This window comes from Euprymna scolopes, chromosome 3 (assembly GCF_053919585.1).
Source record: "Euprymna scolopes isolate OS-2025 chromosome 3, ASM5391958v1, whole genome shotgun sequence".
NCBI lineage: Eukaryota > Metazoa > Mollusca > Cephalopoda > Sepiida > Sepiolidae > Euprymna > Euprymna scolopes.
The window spans coordinates 116,442,976-116,462,181 of record NC_136484.1 but is presented as its reverse complement, the minus strand read 5'-3'; positions in this window follow the sequence as shown (position 1 = coordinate 116,462,181).

Here is a 19,206-nt window from a genome sequence, read left to right as displayed (position 1 = left end):
TTTTTTAACGTTTGTTCTCTGTTTGTTCACTTTGCATTGTTTCACTTTTTCAATGTCGTTGAGTAATTTACGCTGACTCTTTCCAACCTTTTATGGTTGATTCGGCGAAATGAAACCAATGATCCGACCTTAAAATATGTATATATAGTGTCATAATAAATATTGTATATATATATATATATATATATATATATATATATATATATATATATATATATATATATATATACACGGCATAATCACGTTGACACACCGGGTCTCGTCAAATCACCGAAATTACACAACGTTGAGCCTGAGTGGGTGACCAGTTTGGAATTCTAGGCGCTGTATGTGCTATTCGCTTATCTCAGCATTGTTTCCAGTCGTCCTGAACCTCCACTTGCCACTGGTGTTTAACAATATCGATTCAGTAGATGTGTGGTTTGAGACTGCGCAACTCTTGCTACAAAGATTTAACACACAGGCACGCTTGCAGGGGGTATCCATTATCTGTCAGGACTGAAGGAAGCAAACCTCTCTATATGTATATAATTAAATAATGAATATTCCTTTGTACATACAGGCACTAATGTTTCATGCTTACGCAATCAACAGAGTAGGATGACAATTACTGCCATTCGGGATAATCGAACTATATTTGACTCCATTTTTTCTGTCCTTTCGAGCCACCAAGGAATTGTCACGAAAATGAAATAGTATGTATATATATATATATATATATATATATATATATATATATATATATATATACTAAATAGTATATATATATGTGTGTGTGCCTGTGTGTGTATGTGTGCGTGTATTTAGTATAAGACATTAATTTTAGACAGAATGTTTTGAATTATCCACATTTTGTTGATACTATGTTTTTGCGTGTAATACTACTAAATAAGCGACTATTTAGTCCGCATAGCTAGATATAAGAAAGAATACTAAAAATTAGGCCTGTACAAGATTCGAACATTTGCCTAAAGAGCCAGACTACGTAAGATGTAGAGAGAGAACGGGAAGAATAAGAGAAGAAATGCTTAATCTTTACATCGTTACAGATGTTATAGGAGATTTCAAATCTCTACTAATTTGTCATCCATTTAAATATCCTTGCCACTAAGTCATTTCCTTAATAGGTTTCACCGTGAAAATAGCTTCGTCCCAGTTTCAATTGTGTCGTAGATTATTGACACAAAGAACCTTCTAACTCGATTTATAAAGACACGATCGATCGTAGTTAGCCAAATACAGTGCCCCCCGACTCTTTGTAAGCAATGCATTTCACGCAATTGTCAATGTAATTCAATTCATACCTATTATCAATTTATTAAAGAATTATACGAAACAAAAAGAAATCGACGTACTATACTTGCAGACAAATTGGTTAAGTTGACTTGATTTGATGACCGATCAATTACGTTTAATCAAATTCGACCGCCATATTTTAAATTTGTGAAACTGGTTTTCTGTCGTAAACAATTCAGCATAAAGGAAGCGGAATTTACGACATAAATCTTCAATCAAAAGCTAATAAAATGGCGGTAAAAAACATTCCCATTCAAGAGACAATACACTTCCGTGGGGAAAAGAGTTTAAAATGAGGCAGGAGGTGCACATATCTCACCTTACATTTCATTAGTCGAGTGGAAACAAGAAGTCCACGACGACTGAAAAGAATAGCAAGGGGTTACTCTTATAGGTCTTCACAATCTCATTTACTCTGTAAACAGAAGCGAGGTATATATATATATATATATATATATATATATATATATATATATATATATATATATTGTTTTATACCTTTCCTAAAGTTATTAGTTAACGCGATTTCCTGGGGGAAATAATGAAACACGACAAGCTGAGTCGCTAACCATTATTAAAAAAGTAGATAAACCTTGTTTGAACTTTCGACAGTCTCGTAACTCTAACTTCCATTATTTTTCCTATTTATTACTGTTTCTGATAAGGGGGGAAGGACTGCTGCTTTCAAGGTCGGGGTCTGTCTATCTAGCAGTTAATGTTGTTTGTTTGGAGACATTTACGTAGTATCTTTCTCTCTCTCTATGTATATATATATATATGTATGTATATATATATATATATATATATATATATATATATATATATATATATATATATATATATATATATATATAAGAATGTTATTTTCAAATAGGAAATAAAATATTACTCCAAACGATAGGTATCCCAACGGGATCGGATCCTGCACCATTTTGGGCAAATCCGTATTTACATCGACTCAAGTATATATATATATATATATATATATATATATATATATATATATATATATATATATATATATATATATATATCATCACAAATAAAAATGATATATCTAAAACATATAATTCTGGGTGTAGGATATTTATAGATGATCTAATATGTATAAACGATAATGTTGAATCCGAAAAAAAAAAAAAAAACATCCTATATATCCACAGGAGTTAAAATGGAATTGTGAACATAGAGGACAACAAACTACAGTTCTGGATTTAGATATAAAACTTGGGGATGAGAGTTTTCTTTATAAAATATTCAATAAAAGAATCTATTTTCTATTTAAAATAGTTCATATGCCGCATAAAGATAGTACCTGGCCTGTTTTTTTGTTTTGTTTTATGGAACCATTATGTCAGAGTTTTGAGAATAGATCACGTTACTTTAAATAAATAGATTTTATACCCCCAGGTTCTAGCTTAGGAATAAGGATGATAAAACAAGGTGGGGATAAAACTAAAATATTTAAACAGTTAAATAAAACATAATATATTAATAAAGTTGGTTGGTTGGTTGTTTTGTTTTACGGCATATCAACCCTTTCAGGTTATTTAATGCCGAATCTGGTGATTTTGAAGAATGATTTTTTAATATAGTGTATTTGTTTTTTTAGTCGTATTCTATTTAACCCATAGTTGGGACCCTAACAGGGGCTACCACTCCGGGTCAGAGTGGACCTGGGAGCAATGGCAAGTAAAGGGTGGCTCCACATTCCCCAAGCCCCGCAAGCTGGGGCCTCACCATCGGATATAGTTTAAGGTCATATCCAGGACCATATTAATAAAGGAAATCCAAAACTATATTAGTACGAGGGACGTGCAATAAGTAATGCCCTTGGCCCATTTCCAGCTGTCTGATCTAGCTGAAATTTTGCATGCGCAATGATTTATATCTCTACGGGTTATGTGGCAAATTGCAGCTCTGAACTAATTGTGGTTTCTATTTTACAGGTGTTTGAACTGAGTCAGGTGTGAAATGGAGCCTGTTGAATGTCGAGCAGTGATCTGGTTTTTGTATTTGAAAGGACGCACACTACAGGAGACTTTTGATGAAATGAAAGAAACTTATGATGATAATGCCCCATCATATGACCTTGTAAAACGCTGGCATCGTGAATTCACACATGGCCGGAAGTCTGCGGAAACAGTTCCCAGACCTGGTTGCCCCCCTACTTCTGCCATTGATGAGGCATCTGTCCGTCAAGTTGGGGCTGCCATTTTGGAAGATCAGCGCATTACTATTCGCCAAATAGCCCAAGATGTAAAGATTCATACAGGGTCTGTGGAAACTATCATTCATGACCATATGCATAAGGTGTCTGCCAGATGGATTCCCAGGTTACTCACACCATTCCAGAAGCGAGAACGTGTCGAGTGCTCGAGGATGAATTTGGAGATGTGCCAAGAAGATGAGTCAAAGTTTTTCAAAAGACTGATCGCACAGGATGTAACCTGGGTCCATCACTATGATCCAGAGACCAAAGTCCAGTTAATGCAGTGGAAGCACTTGGACTCACCATCTCCAAAGAAAGCAAGGGGGCAGTCCTCCGCTGGCAAGGTCATGCATACAGTCCTCTGAGACCAGGACGAAGTAGTGATGACAGATTTCCTGCCAAAGGGCACCACAATTACAGGAGCCTATTATGCTTCACTTTTGAGGAAATTAAAGGAAGCTATCAAAATCAAGAGGCGGGGCAAGATCAGCAAAGGAACCCTCCTCCTTCAGGATAACGCTCCGGTCCACAACTCGCATGTCGCCAGATCAGAAGCACGGGCGTGTGGTTATGAAATCCTCCCCCATCTTCCCTACTCTCCTGACCTTGCACCCTCTGATTTTCACCTCTTCCCAATCATGAAATTGTTTTTGAAAGAAAGCGTTTACCAGATGATGCAGCCTTGCTTTCTGAAGTCACGTCGTGGTTAGAGGACCAACCTGAGGTGTTCTACAAAACGGTCTCCAGGGCTGCATCAAGCGATGGGAGAAATGCATAACTTTGGGTGGTTCCTATGTAGAGAAAAACTAATATCTGCGCCAAGTTTCGTTGCTCTACTTCTATGGGAAGTGGATCAGGAGCAGTACTTATTGCACGCCCCTCGTAATGTATAAAATGTATTATACAAAAAATGTATATATTTATAAATATTTTTAACCTTTATATATTTTTACTTTTAAATAAATAAGAATTTAAATACATAAAGTACTAATCATAATTGGGGGTGAAAAGTAGTCAAATGGATTAATCCTAATCTTATAAATAGAAGTCTTGTAAATTAAAAAAAATTTTTAAAATTTATCCATTTTGAATTTGGAAACAGACGAATCTCACAGTTATGGAATTCATTCTTATAACATGAATAGACTAGCCAAATTAATTAAGAATAGGAAACTAGATATAATATCTATAACATTTTTTCTTCTTAAGATTAAGGGAGGTAGTGTTTGCCTAACACTGCTGGGGAGCCATGATTTAATATACTGTTTTGTTTTTAAATCTTCGAAACAGTGTTTCATGGTAAACAACTGATGATCCCTTATATTGCCATTAGTACTATATTGAATTCAAGAGAGAAAGTTGATGCAGTGATTGCAGGTTATCACATGACTTACTGAATAATAGTTTTCTAGCGAATGATAAAAATATAAAAAAGTTTTTTCTGTATAGTTTTAAAGGTTAAAAAACTTCCAAGACTATATATATATATATATATATATATATATATATATATTTATTTATTTATATATATATATATATATATATATATATATGTGTGTGTGTGTGTGTGTGTGTGTGTGATTCTTTGGGGGTACATAATTTAAATATCGGAATCATGAACGGAAGACTTTTATAATTCATGAAAAACAACGTTCTAAAAATAGTAAACGAGATGAAGATGAAAAGAGAAGAAAAAGTGGGGGAGTCAGCCGACCGGTTTCGCCCTCGCTTTCTCAAAGTTTTATCGAGGGATTTTTCTTTAAAAAAGGTGGGGATGGAAAACATATACAATTAAAAATAAAATGACATTGCGTTCCCTCATGTATAGGGGAAACAATTAGGAAAGCGATTAAAATACAGCAATGTTATATTACTCGAAGATCATAGGGACTAATTACGCTCAAACTCAAGAAGCATTCCGTCTTTTTACGGAGAGAAGGCCTTCCAATCTTAATGTTTTTCGGTCCAGGCAGTTCCCACTGCAACTGCATTCAAAATTGTAAATTACATTAATATTATGAAGGTGGGTAAAGCATCTTTTCGGGCGGTTGGCATTAACGGTCTCGTAGAGAACACAACATGCACATTTGAAGCGACATAACAATTTTTCACTGTTAAGCTCATTTGCTTTTCGAATTTATCCAACCACGGTAAATGTAGATATACTGGACATTTATTAACTGTTTGAATTTTAGTTACGGACTATTTTCCTTTGCACTACCTAACCTAATCCAATCCAGATCTTACTCATTCTTTGATAGGGTGTCAGTAATTATTTTTAATTCCTTATCCAATTTTGTTTTTGAGCTAATCATAAGGGCACTATGTGTTAGGAGCCAAATTTAATTGATCTTACGTTTTCAATGGCAAAATGAATCCCAGCGTGTATACAGTCCGTGATGTAAGGTAACTAGATGGTGTTTTTGTTATCAATACATAAAGAAAAGCTATGGATGAGTTACGCTCTCCTTCATAAGTATACGATAACGCGGGATGCATCCTATTAAGTACTGCCTCTGTTTGGTTATTGAAGAAGCAAAACTTATTGTCCATGTAGCGAAAATAGACTCAGGGTTCATGAGTTCAGAGAGTAATTGCTCTTCCTGGAAAATATTCGCCCAGGGCTGAACTCATGGACACACCTTCTATTTGCCGATACATTATAATCCGTTTGCATTCGGAAAAACGTGCTGCTAAGGAGTACGAATTGAAAAATTGATACGTGGGCTCGTCAGATTTTTATTTGTTTGTAAATTGTGTCACAAATGCGCATGCGCGTCCGGAAAAGAATAAATATGAGCAGAAAATACTATTTATAGATCAGTAAAGCTAGTCTAATGGTTATCTTATTTACCTCGTTACCATTAGATTTTGGTTTCGATCTTAGCTCGAGTATTTTTTTATGTACAAGAAGTGAACTGTTTAGAAAAATCACATAATACTTGCATGCACATGCCTCCGTTTCTTTCCGTTTTTTTTTACTTCATTTTTTAAAAAGAAATTTAACGTTACGTTTAATACCTCCGACAATTTTGTTTATAATAAATAAGCAATGTACATTAATTAAAATATAATATTTATGCATATTTGACGACCTGTCAACGCCGGGCGACCTGCAAGTACATGGTGGGACGATCAAGTTGTTGCTATAAAGAAAACAATACTAGAGTTTTATTTTGAAACTTTTATTTAAAAAATCAAATCATGTAACTTGATTATGTAGTGGAGCTGACATCAATTCAATGCAACAGCCTTCAGCCTTAATCAACGCCTCGATACGGATCCGGGACTGGGAGCAGGCGTTTTCCACAAGCACTGCCGGGAGCTTTTCTAATATTCAGCGAATGGCAGCGATCAGCCTGGCTTGGGTGTTGTGTCTGCCAGCGGCCGCCTGATTGCACCAGGGGACCACCACACTGTTCAACACACCCAGGTACACTTTGATACTGACTTTCAAGCCAATTTCGAAGATGTGGTGTAGCTCTCACTTGAAACCAGACCAAAGACTATAACGGTGACGGGAAACTTTGTTTCTATCACTCTGATCACATCCCTGTTATTCGGGGCAATCCAGCAATGCATTTTGAAGGTGCTGGAAATGCTCCTTTTATCATAACTTGGATCGATAAAGAGCATGAGTTGTACATCGGCGCATCAACGATCTCGCACTTTAAACACTGTGTCATTTTCAGACATGATAGAATGCTCCTATCACTCTTGAAATTTGTACACAATTAGCCTACAAGTAGATAGTTTGCAAAAAAAAAAGGAAACCGGTTTTCATCAAGCGGAAATGGAATCATAGCCTCTTTTCTAGAGAAACAGTTACTATTATATATATATATATATATATATATATATATATATATATATATAGTCATCCACATGCAATACTGTGTCGCTGTAACACAGCTTATAAGTGCTGCTAGACAGGCAACTACCTCAAGCAACGATCGAAACCCGACCCCCCAAAACGACAGTCAATGATTCTCACCATTAGGCTATTCGACTGCTGCTGTTTCGCTGTACGAATAGTGAATTAACGATATTTTTACATTGTCCAAATGCCTAAGCTCGATATGTTTATACTAAGGGCATCGCTTAATACGCTAATGGCAGTTTGTATATCACATCCTAATATGCTCAGCCCAAGAAAGAGAGCATTATAGTCATCCACATACAGTACTGTTTCGCTGAATTACAAGTCATCAGTGCGGCTAGACAGGCAACTACCTCAAACCAGGATCAAAACCCGACCGCCCAAACGACAGTCAAGGCTTCTCACCTTTACGCTATTCGGCTGATGCTGTGCGGGTGGTGAATTATATATATATAAATATATATATATATATACATATATATATATATACTAGCAGTTCAGCTAATGTACTGTTAATAACTTTATATGCATATGTATATATTAAAAAAGTGTGCATATCTATGGTAATGCCTTTCTATATACTTGCATTTCAGTCCGGTGTTGCCCGGGTGTTTGGTAGTAGGAAGGCAGGCTCGAACCCGTATCACGAAGGAGGAAAAGAACGGGGAAAACGTGACGTTTTTGCTGTTAAGACCACCGGCAAACCGGAAGTGGCGTAGATTTAAATTAAGGTTAGACAATCGAAAATAGTGGATGGCTTTCGAAAATATCGGCGAAAAAAGCGACCTCTCCCTGTTGAAAAGTGCCCAATTGAGGATGAAGATATTAATGTTTATAGGCAATTTTTCGGTATTTGTCGTCTGAAGGGTCGAGCTTCAAAACGATACTGATCTTGTGAAAATCCGTCGCATCTGTCGAAAGTTTTAGGCAGACATGCAAACATACATACATACATACATACATACATACATACATACATTTATCCATTGGTAGCTCAAATTCTCGACCCAAACCGATTAAAAAGCTTGCCCTATCTCTGAATACCCTTTATGTCAAATTTCAAATGTTTAGACCAGAAATTGTCTGAGTAATTTGGTAGAGACCGCAGAGTTCAATTTTTTAAACTTTGACCCCTATTATGACCCCTTCACATTTATTGTTTTAGGCTCAAACCAAATTATTACGTTAGATCCATGTCCAAGGAACATATATCTAAAATTTCAAGTGTTTATACCCAAAATTGTCAGAGGAGTTCGGTAGAGTTCTCAAAGGTCAAATCGTTGAACTTTGAACACTTAAAAGCCACATTTCTGGCCGAAAACGGATTACAAAGATTTTCACAAATCTCAGTACTCTGTATATCAAATTTCGAGTCCGTAGACTCAAAATTGACAGATTTATTGCGTAGAGAAATGTACACTAACAGCCACACAGACAGACAGGCACTTTCACTTTCATAGAGATGCCGAAAACGGATTATAAAAGATTTTCACAAATCTCAGTACTCTGTATATCAAATTTCGAGTCTGTAGACTGAAAATTGACAGATTTATTGCGTAGAGAAATGTACACTAACAGACACACAGACAGACAGACAGACAGACAGACACTTTCACTTTCATAGAGATAATAGATATATAATTACCTATTTAAATCAAGTAACATGTTTTTTTCCGGAGCAATTTCCATAAATACAAAAGAAAGTATAGCATTTGCATTATTATTTCTACTTAGTAAAGTACGCTAATCTCAACTAAAAAGCGTTTATACAATTTACATATTATACTGGAACGATGTACCCACCGACACATCTAATTAATTAAATGTCACCCGATCTCAGTAAAACACGTGTTCTTATTGTTTCGCTATTCCTGGTTAGACCAGAGTCGGCACTGACATGAGCATTATTGTGACAGTTTTCTAAACCTTACTACTTTTTTCTCTCTTTCCGGTTTTTTTTTAAAAATAATATTTTCCTTCTTTGTGGATTGCCTTCACTACCGCCGAGGAGTTACACCTACTCGCTATATGGTAACTCTTTGGAATATCAGAGAGTGACAAAGAGGTGCAGTAAATAGCGAAAGAGTTACATAGAACTGTGCAAAACATGGGCGTTCAGCTTCCTGAGTTATTTTACACACGCACATACTTAAAACATGTCGAATAGGCATAGAACAGGCTGCACAAACCTCTTGAGTAAAAATATTTAAAAAAAAAATAAACTTATTGCCTAACTATTTGGGACGAAGACTTGTTATTTATACGCTTAGAAAAAACATGCGATAAAAAAAGTAATGTCAGTTGTTTAGTTATTTTATTTTTGCGAAGTTATGCATATATAAAGCTACTTAAAAAACAAATTTGGTTCGCATTTTTTAAAAATATTCTTTGTAAATACTGAGTGCATCTTACAAAGTTTAGAAGATATCTCAATGAAACTAAATATATCTTCAAGCAAGGATCTAATCTCAAATTCTTTGAGAAATTTTATTTGAACATTCAGATGATAGATACACGCATTACCGAATCATGTTTGTATTATTCAATTTTTTTTGTTGTTCAAATATACGTTTTATGTTGGTTCTTTTCCTTTCCCCACTTAGTCGATCGCATATTATTTAATATATCAATAATTCATGTTAATTTTATTAGAAAAAAAACTTATATTAATATCCTTTTTTTACATAGGGGTCATCACTTATCAAGGCCCGTAGACCACTCGAGGATAAGGGTTATTAAATGTACAATAATCAATGGGATAATATCGTAGTAATCGTTAGTAGTAGATATTTGGTAAATTGGATTACTTAAGGAGACAGTTCCTCAAGAGTTTGTTTACGTTGGGCTTGAATACAACTAAATTGTAGCCAGCTAGAAAACAGACAAGCGGAAGAAAGTTCCACGGGCGTGCAATTCTAAGAAAGAAGCTTTGTTCGTGGAATCTATGTTTTCGTTGAGGCAGAGATAAAGTATGGGGGAAATTATTGACAATGATTTCAGCTAGTCGAGTGTTTTTCGTGAAAGTTTTACCAAGGGAGACCGTAGATTGAAGTTCAGACAAGCACTTGGCATGGAAATAACGGTAAAGCAGAAACAGGCTCGCAACGTCTCTTCCGTAGGAAAGAGGTTGCAGGGAAGAGAAAAAAGTCTCCCCCACTAAGCTACTAAGTCTGTTTTGAAATCTGTCAAAGCAGGATAAACTGATTATAGCAACTCTTGCCCAGATGTGGCAATAATACTCCGTCCTTGGATGTACTTGGCTTTTATATAGATAGAGAATTGCATCAGCAGTGAGATATCTGCTGGGACGGTAGAAAGAACCCACTATTTTTCCAGCGACCTTGGCAATTGATTTGATGTGCGTGTTCCATTTCAGATCAGAAGTAAAGGTAAAAAAATCAGTTCCGTTAATTATCACTGACGATAAATCCGGATGGATCTGAAAGTACTTGGGATAAAAAGTGATTGTGGCAGCTAAATCACACAGATGTTGCCTGAAAGCAAAGAAAATAAGAGAATTAGAAAAGATGAAATTGAATAATTGTGGGCAGGGATTACTTATTTTATTTAATAAAACACGCATAAGGAAAATGCTTATTATAGTAAATAAAAAAAAAAAAAAAAAAAAAAAATAATTATATATATATATATATATATATATATATATATATATATATATATATATACATATATATATTATGCACTTTGTGTCTGTTTGTGTCTGCGTGTACATATTTGGATATGTGTGAGTTCGTTCCCTATGGACTTCGAAACAGCTCGGCCGATTTTTTAAAATATTACACTAAAGTGCACTTCATGTGTTATAGTAAATAAAAAAAAAAAAAAAAAAAAAAATAATTATATATATATATATATATATATATATATATATATATATATATACATATATATATTATGCACTTTGTGTCTGTTTGTGTCTGCGTGTACATATTTGGATATGTGTGAGTTCGTTCCCTATGGACTTCGAAACAGCTCGGCCGATTTTTTAAAATATTACACTAAAGTGCACTTCATGTGTTATAGAGTGTCTTTAAATAAGATTGTATTGCCAATGCCCCCGATAAGTGTCGAAAAAAATCCGATGTAAGACGGAACAAGCCGATTTTAAACAAAGTATACACCCATATACAGCCTAACATCAAAAGCGAATTCGATAAGTTTTATCGCCCCACAAGCAGAATGGCTTGGCGTATCAAATCAACATAAGGATTTTTTATGAGAGAGAGGCGTCCATTATACCTTTGAAACTTTGATTTGAATCTATATAAATAAAAAAATAGACGTATGTGTGTGTAAATATCTAACAGGTAAACTCGTAAACTACTGGTCACATAGCACTGAAATTCTCAGGAAATAATATTCATACACCAAGGTTGGTTTATAGCAAATAATATCTTTGCTTACATGCATGTGTATCGTATACAGACATCGGCAAATTTACATATAAAATGTTCATTAAGCATTAACTGACATTTTGTTTTTATGCGCATGCGCGTATATTTATTTTTTTTTCTCAGGCTGGAACGCTCGGTTCTTTTTAATTTCAATTCAAACTGATGACAGCAACTCATTTTTTAAAATGTTTTTGTATAAAAAAGCAAAAAAAAAAAAAAAAACGAAATCATACGTACATTTTACTAGCGGTTTGAAATTTGTAAATATGAAAACAAACATATATATCTTTTTTTTTACAATCTCTGTAAGAGAGCAATGTCCATTTTGGGTCACTATGCAACTTCCCACACTGTCATATTTCAAAAATATGGAATAACTATGGAATCATATTCCGGAAATTACATCGGTACTCTTACTAATGTGGTGTTGGCGGTTTTGGTAGTAAGAAGGAGGGGAAAACTATATAAATATTAAAATTGTGGTAAAGTAAAAGTTGCCTAATGATCATTCTCGTCAATGCATTTATGTAATTATTTGGAAAACCTGTTGAGTTATGGTCAAGAATTGATATCATTTCACTTAAAATGATGGTGTCAGTAGTAGGGAGGGACAGAACACAGTAATGTGGAATTTGGTAGGGAAGCAAGGGTTGCCTAATCACAGATCTTCCTACCATATTTGTTTGTTTGTCTTTAAAGCCTGCTGCGTAATCTTCCGAAAATTACGTCTTTTTTCAAAACATTTTGTTGTCGGTAGTGGGGAAAAATGAAGCATTAATGTGGAATTTTATAATGATGGTAGGGTTGAATAATCAATTAACTATGTCAATGTATTTATGCATTAATTTAAAATCCTGCTGAGCCAACTTCCAAAAATGAAATCATTTTTCTTATAATAAGAGTGCCGACAGTGAGGAAGGAAAGAAACGCAGTAATGTTGAAATTTATGGTGAATCAAGTGTTGCGAACTCATTAACCAACACAATGTATTTATGTATTAATTTGGAAATCCAAATGATCCATCTTCTAAAAATTATTTTAATTTTCTTAAAATTATGGTAGCCTTGGTGGGAAGAGAAACTATTTCATATATGCTGTACAATACCTGTCGAGGGTATGTTACATTTTTTCATATATGTATATAAATTCCCCGTGCGAAGGTAGGTAACCATATTTTAAATATGTGTTGTAAATTATCCTTCTCAAAAAGATAACATTATTTCATACACACTCCGTAAATTACCTGTCCTAGGGAAGATACAATTATGTCATACATGTGTAATAGCCGTCCTAGGGTAGGTAAAATATTCTTCTGCACGAAATAGCAATGATACATAGACATTAAAAATTCCTCTCTCCAAGGAATAAAAATTATATTCAAAATCAACTTCAATTTTCTCATACTTTGCCGCGAGCAACGCCGGGTAGCCCCGCTTGTAATTATATAAAAATAATATAAAATCAACGGTAGGTTTTCTACAATACAATGTAGATGAGAATGTACTGTATATTAAGACATTACGAGGGGGTATGTGAAACTTCTTTCTGGTATACATGAGTCCTCGATTGGAGCACATAATCAATCAATTTGAATGAAAAATGAGCGATTTCACTGATTTTGGTTGCAATAAATGCATTGGAAGTCTTGATCGTTATTCAATCCTGAGCAACGTCGGGGGTTTCTGCTAGTGTGTATATGTGTGTGTGTCGTCTTTGTCGCTATACACACACATACACAAACATACACACACATACACCCCCAACACACACACACACACACACACACACACACACATATATATATATATATATATATATATATATATATATATATATATATATATATATATATATATATATAGGGTACGGAACAATTACGCCATAAAATATTTTAACATGTGCTAATACATATTCAGGAAAAAAATTAAAATACCACGTAAAAAGAGCGTTACTGATGCTATATATATATATATATATATATATATATATATATAATATATATATATATATATATATATATATATATATATATAATTTTAGTTTAATATTTTCCAGAGGTGAAGCCACCAATAAAGTTTTAACTGGATTAATGCGAGAGTGCTCAATACAGAAGTAAAGAGCAATATATACTTTATATTTGTTTTACATAAGCATTCATCTGTCGCAACACACGAGCATGTTTTGATCAGCCAGTTACAAAAAACTTCTTCAGGTCTAACCAACTTTACTTTTGTATAAGTAATATCGCCTAAAGAGGTCTTTATATACTTGTAACTGGCTGATCGAAACATGCTCATGAATGTATAGCAACATATTAATTCTCATGCAAAACAAATAAAAAGTGTATATATGTATGTACATATATATATATATATATATATATATATATATATATATGATGTATTTATGCGAAATTATCTGTCTTTAATGTGCGAATGACTTATATACTAGAATATAATGCCGTAATATTGAGGGAAATGGACGAATTTGAATGCATTCAATGGACTTGGATAAATCAGTTTCGTTAATTAACTTGCTCCAAGACAAAGAATTTTCAGCCTTTACCAACAAGACCGTAATATTGTGCAAGTGAATTGCAGTTTATCTGAAGATCAAAGCCCTAATTCAACGTCTGCCCTTCCCGACTCCATCAGACGCGCTTGTGCGCTTGTGGCGGCACGACTTCTTGGAAACGCAACAACCTCGCAAACAGACAGACGCCGGCCAAACTTCGCTAAAGCGATTAGCGTCGACCATTTCATTATAAACGTCAGCATTAATTCGTTGTTGAAACCCAATAAGAAATCTGCTTCAACGCGGAAATCAATTATAGATTTTCGAACCATCGTACTGTATGGCTTCTTTAGCTGCTCTCTCGATCTATTTAGATTCTTCGGACTACTGTTCTTGTAACACAGCGAGGGGTGTATACATACATACAGTACTAAAACTTATATGTTAGATAGGTGCCTATATAACGTCTCTTTATCTGTATGTATAATATACGGACCATATCGTCTCTTAAATGCATATACAGAACGTGTTTATGTAATCATTAGCGACGGTATCGTCTATTGTATAATGTACATTGCGGTTGAGTGTGTGAGTCGTTTACACATTAAGCATACTCTCGTAGACAAAAGGCGATTTAATTACATTTATTGGTTTATATTTTTCTAGATGAAAACTTTGAAGTAAACTTTATCATCAGCATACCTCATATATATACTGTGAACGAAAATACTTCCTTTCAAAGGAAACATTAAGACAAGTTATATTTTATATTACTTTGCTTCTTAAATGCCCCGCTTCTCGCAGCTTGCAAACGTTTATCATGTTTCCTCTATCTTTTATTAATGCTTACGTGGACATTAAAAATTAGGACCGATCACGAGTCCGCCCATTAGTAAACTAAATGATTAACTGACTATCCCGACCGTTTATGGGAATATATCCTAACCGTTTCTTTGTTAGTTAAGCACTTTACACACACAAGCCAATCTTAATATTTCTTGTTAATTATAAACAGTTATTCTAACATTATATTTTTAACTAAAGTCCTAGTCCTTTGCTGTCATCAACTCTGTAAATATTTTATTTAGACTTTAAAATATTTGATGCCACTAAATGCAAAATCTGTTATTGTTTCAATTAATCATTTTCTAAATTTCTTAGCTTATGAAATATTTTGTATTTGAATAACATTGTGTTACGTTATCTAACATGAACGCCACCCATGTAAACGGGTGTATACGTTTTGTGTTTGTTTGTGATGTGCCCTAAATGTGTTACTAAAAATCTATTAGTGGTTTTTCACTTTCTGAACCCGCTTTATGCTTCCTAATGTTATATGCGCGCGTGTGTTTTCTACATGTATCTTCGACATACATTTATCTTCTCTTCTCATTGAACATGCCCCATCCTGACTTCATCTTGTTCTTCGAGGGGATTGGAACCTTTTGGACGAACCACGTTTACTCCAAAACGATGATTAGTTTTCATATTAGTTTTTATTTCACTTTCCAGGATGTCGCGCAGATGAAATGGAAAGTGAGTTTCTTTGCTTGTGGTTTTAACAGTCTACATTGAGAAACACGTTACTCCCTCCTAAGAGTGGAGGAGAGTCAACCGTAAAGCCCAATCGCTCTGCTTCAATTTTAAGTTCCAACTCCTCTGACTTCCAGCTAACCTTATCACGTGACTCGCACTTAGATCCGATCAGCTGAACAGACCTTCCGGTAAACTTGTCTATAATCTAGCTTTGCCATATTTTTACAGGTTTTCTGAAAACATCATCATATCCATCTCTTGTCTACCTCTTCAGTTAGATTTATAGATAGATTGATCGAAGTAGACAGATAGCTACATCGATTTAAGATTATTTATTCTGTTTTACCTATTTCATAATAATTGTAAGTTCCATTGATGGTTCATCGATATCTGAAGTTTCATTGAAACACTGGAGATCTAGCTTACAGTGTTCCAATATAGACCATTCTCATCTAAAGTATTATTGTCACAACGTTTCGGTCGATGTAACCTCTGATATTCTTTACATGTATCTTGTGTGAATTTTCGGAGCCTTGAACCTACATTTGTTTTTAGATGTATTTGGCGGTCCCCAGCCTACAGTATACGATATTTGAGACAGGAAAAATATAATTGGAAAACGTATAATAATGAAGAGCAGCCAATGTGTAGGAAATAAACCTTTAAAGCAATTTCATTTAAGAATAGAGAATAGACAAACGAACACAAATTAAACAAAATAGTTTTGTCGCAGAGTTGTGGTGTCTTCATCTCTGAGATCACGAGTTCACATGAATTTATAGAAGTTTCCATAATCCGAAACAAAAGATTTATTATTTGTAAAAACTTTCATCGTTACTTCTCCTATTCGTTTTCGAATGCCAATAAATGTATCTAAACAGCCAATCATAGCATCAGCATCCCTAAGAACCCAACCCTCTCTAAACGTTCTAAAAGTGCTGGCAACATGGTAGTATCAGATTTATTCAACTGGAATTGCTGCTCCTATCAGGTCCACTAACATCACAAACCCGTCGACCGAGCTCTGGTGAAAATCCAAAATGACACGACCTAAGAATTTGCCCTCTCTGCCTTTTCATCAGGAGCAGAACCGTAAATCGCACACCTGAGAGTGACAACGATAATTCTTAGGCATTCATTTCTGCGTTTTGAATTAAGAGTTTCAAACTTCGGAGACTGCCTGGAATAAAACCTTGCTATCTTGTAGATTAAGAACGGTTTAGGCGATGAAATGGCGCTTGATACACACCGGAAATCCTGATGAACGATCTTTGTGAGCTTTATGCAGTGATTCGATTCCCAAAACAACAACATTAAGAACAACAATAAAAACAAGAGCAACAGCAATACCTACCACAGAAATACATGGAAATTACTCCACTTAAATCAACGTACATCTTGCAAAATAAAATGCGCCAAGGAAAAAATAAAATCAATTTGCAAAAGAGAATTCGACTAAATGAAAACTCGTAACTTTAGTTTAGATTTTACAATTATATGACAAGAAGAATTCTAGTGGCTAACATATCATCATAGATATATACTTATTCATATGAATATTAATATTTACTAACTATTTTGAATGTTATCAACAATGTGAGGCATCTAAAGTTTTTTTCGGGTAAATTCCAGAAAAACCTGATGCCATCTATTCGGCCCCGACGCCGGTAGGTAGAGATTATGTTAACTAGTATGAATTTCGGAAATGTTACATAAAATTAACTGTTATAGAGGGGGTGGAGTTGCAGGTGAAAGAGGGAACAGTCGGCTTCCTCCAGTCTTTCGAAAATGACGACAAAGGAAAGTCGGTCAGATCCTAAAATCTGATGCCTAGGGAATGAAGTAAAAGATTTCAAAATGGAGATTAGGTCAGCGGGACTGACCGAGATTTCACGACAATGCGTGTTGAAATAGCTTGACACACTCTGTGCGAATAAAATACAGGCAGCAGACAACGACGAGAGAAAAAGAGAGCGGCGACCACGGGCAAGACAAGCGACATATTATGGAGATACTTCCATGCTGTGAAGTGTTGTCAGAAGAAAAGAAATCCTTTCAAATGATTTCATTTCTGTTTGTATTATTTTAAAAGTGCAACAGCCTTTGTTTTGTGTTTACACATATTGTAATTGTACACCGCTTAGGAATACAGCTTTTTTGGGGGGGGATAACGCAAAAATATCAAGAGGGTCTGGTAGCGAATGCAGATAAACACTGTACAACTACCGTGATTGATGTGGAGTTTCAAAGATTAGGTCTCCGTACAAAACATGATAGAAACAGGTATGGAATTATTAGAAAGAAATGAGATCACATGTTCCAGGTTTAGAACAGCAATTTGCAACAAGAAAGCGGCTGGACGATATGTGCCAACGATTTAGAAATCTAAGCGAGATTTCTTCGAGAGGTATGTGTAATAATAGGCTTTTATTTTTCGTAGAGTAATTTCCCGATCTGTTATTAGAACTTTATTAAAACATGGTCACGAGCATGAATTTCGTTTTATGGAGCTGGAAGCAGACTTAGCACAAATGAGTGAACACTGAAAATGCTAAATATTCACAATATCAATTTATGTACGAAGAGCGTTCTAAAAATAAAGCCTATTTTTATTTCGCCCGAATAGACCAGAGGATACTGTAAATTGGATCGCTATTATGACTGAACTTATGCCTTCAGGACCTTACAGTTTCTTATGTCTACTGTAGATATTGACAATGTAAAAGTAAGAATATTGTCTTGTGTTTTAGAATTCCTTGCAAAAATTCAGTGAGATATCAAAAATTCAGTGAGATATCACAAATTCAGTGAGATATCAAAAATGCCGTGGTGAATACATATATATAAAAAATGCCGGAGCACAAAATTGCGTTCATTTTAATAGTACTATTCCAGTTTTCGTAACAATAATTTTTTAAGTTGAACATAAAAAGTAGAAGACTATATTTTTCAAATGAATCTCGTATTGGCTGATGATAATTATTAATAAGTACAAATCGAAATATTTTTATAGCAGTATAGCGAAACTTGTACATCTCTTTCTCTCCCTTTCGCTCCCTCTCTCTCTCTCTCGTTCTCTCTTTCTCTCTCTCTCTCTATATATATATATATATGCATATATACATAATATATAATACATATGCACACACACAGATATATATATATATATATATATATATATATATATATATTGCAGATTTTAGGTTTGTTTCGGTTAAAATCGGAATAATAAAATAATAATAAACCAATAAATTTAGATTAGGAAACACTGATACCATAAAAATGTTTCTTTATATTTAGTTTAATTTGGTTAAACTAAAATGATCACAAAAGAGATTAGGCACTGTTTATCA